This window comes from Papilio polytes, unplaced genomic scaffold (genome assembly GCF_000836215.1).
Source record: "Papilio polytes unplaced genomic scaffold, Ppol_1.0 DF821845.1, whole genome shotgun sequence".
Taxonomy (NCBI): domain Eukaryota; kingdom Metazoa; phylum Arthropoda; class Insecta; order Lepidoptera; family Papilionidae; genus Papilio; species Papilio polytes.
In genome coordinates this window covers 291,653-294,026 of record NW_013527359.1, presented here as the reverse complement: position 1 = coordinate 294,026, position 2,374 = coordinate 291,653, and the positions used below count along the sequence as shown (strand labels likewise).

At 34.2% G+C, this 2,374-nt stretch overlaps 1 protein-coding gene and 1 long non-coding RNA gene across 2 annotated transcripts in view; one reads left to right on the top strand and one right to left on the bottom strand.

Annotated features, from left to right (window-relative positions):
* The window catches only part of LOC106108137, a 24,426-nt gene that overhangs the window by 10,214 nt on the left and 11,838 nt on the right, over positions 1-2,374 (top strand). The window lies entirely within an intron of this gene.
* LOC106108136 (U7 snRNA-associated Sm-like protein LSm11) overlaps positions 1-2,374 on the bottom strand; it is a 24,050-nt gene that overhangs the window by 12,282 nt on the left and 9,394 nt on the right. The window lies entirely within an intron of this gene.

Sequence of the window (2,374 nt, the reverse complement as noted above, 5' to 3'; positions counted from 1 at the left end):
TTCACGGTCGTAGTATTTTTCATTATCGTAATTCCTAAATTGCATGCAAAATGTTTTCAACACTTCCGCATGTCCTTGTTAATAACTTTAACTGCATTTCGGATATCGCGAATTGTAAACGCAATATTTTAGTATGAAAACACAATTAAAAGTTTAAAAATACTGCTGCTAGTAGGAACTAGACAACTGAAGGTCTTTCATTAACTTCCTTGTCTAGATATGAACGTTGATCCTAGACAAAACGGTTATAGTTATGATAAGCATATTATTATGTACTCCTAGTATGTTTTGTTTACTTTTATCAAACTGGTATAAACCAGTTATGGCTACAATTTTTTTTTGTTTACTTACTGTTTGATTACAAAAATTTATCGAAGAATTATTGGTGAAATCATAATAGTCACTGGCTTCAGTCAGTGAAAATATTTGAGTACAGTATTCGAGATAAATACAGAAGTTAAGACATATTAAGTAAAATAAACAATGTAACTGTGCTAAAAGATAATGAATTAAAATTGCCAAAATAAGTACAGTGACCGACAATAAGAATAAACGATAGCGATAGCTGCGATGACCCGGAGACGGTTGAAATTACCCCGGTAAAGAAAGCAGTAGAAATAATAATATTCAAGTAAATTTCCTAATTAAAATATACTACTAGCTGACGCTTTCTATCTCTGATGGTGTTTCTCTATTTAGTGTAGTCCTCGGCGTTGTGGCTGTGGTTGAATTTATTATGATTTTCTTTCACTACACAGACAATTAATTTGAACTATTGGCCACTGTGACGTCATTTCTGCTATCTTTTCTGGATACTTTTGCACAAAATTAAGCCTTATCTGTAATCGAATTTAACCTTCCAAACCGGAAGTTGTAGGTCGTGTACAAATATGGTAAGTTCAAGTTTCGTATATGTTTGGTCATGTCCAAGTTTGGTGACGAGAGATGAGCAATCTGGAAGAAGCACGTGTCAAACACATGATACATAAAGAGCAGCAAGCGATCACATAACAATTCTTTTCTAAATTATTATCTAATTTTAAGACACTTTCGAGGTGAACACACGAGTCAAACCAATGACAATGTAAAAATCTAAAGAGTTATCCCTCCAAAACATTAAGAAAATAAATATAATACTTGAACATAACTACTCAGAGCCAGGCAACTACGACCATTGAGTAGTAGACACATTTATTAATACATAAATGAAATAAAACGCAGCAAAACACGCATAAACTAGTGATACTAAACACTCGTAAACCTATAGAACAATAACATAGTTATCTGAGTAAAGCGTTATCGGGCGCGTATGAAAAGTGCACTGAGCAGGAAGTCGCGCGGCCCTGACGCCCGCACGAGGTCGCGGCGCGCGGTGCATCGCATATTCACTTTGCGTAATACTATCGATAGTCGATCGGTTGTCTAGGCAACGTAATATAAAAATCTTTGTACTAAATGTTATTGATCTCGGATGTAATCACTATTTGCCTTATTAATAGAAATATGCCCATCGCATCGAGAGCACATAAACAATTTGAATACTGTATGATTTTGACTAAGCTTTAAGGAAACATCTTTACTGAAGTTTCCTCCTAAAGGAGGAATTGTGTGTACTTTCTATTGCTTCAACCATTTATTTTGACAGTGGACATTATCCAACCTTTGATTTATTATTAGGGAAAATCACACGTTAACAGGTTTTAAATAGATAACAGATAGAATAACGGATAATAAAGATAAAAATATATATGTTCAGATGAAGTGCTTCCTATACCTATTATTTGACTGGCACAGTTTCTATAGTTGTGGGTTGAAACAGGCGCCGAAAAAATCGGTAAGATTAACATTTAAAATATTTACTGTGGCCCTAGTTATTGTGTTGTTTCGTATTCTGATAGATTTTAAATTGAAGCTTAATATGTAAAAAATTGGATGAACCATTTGACCCTTCTACTTCTACTGAATTTTGAAATATTATACCCTGGGTTTCACGGAGTCCACCGGAAACACTTTGGGAATCACAGGTGTAGATGTTTGCTCAGTTGCTATTGGCAACGCAACGGGCTGCGCATCGCTTTGCATACAATTACAGTACGCATTTACCACATCGTTCATCCTTTGTCGAGATGCAAAGTGAAATCATCCAAGTGCATGTTGCGATGCGATTGCGTAGGATGATACATGTGCATTAGTAATATAATGTAATTGATTTATTTAAAATCTATTATTATTATTATTATTAAAGATCTGCATCGCTTAATAAGTCTAATAATCATTTTTGTTTAACCATACTAATTGCAATATAAACGCAATACAATTGCGTGTTATTTTAATTGAAACCTTGTGGAGTATTTCTCAAGGCGATATTCATACA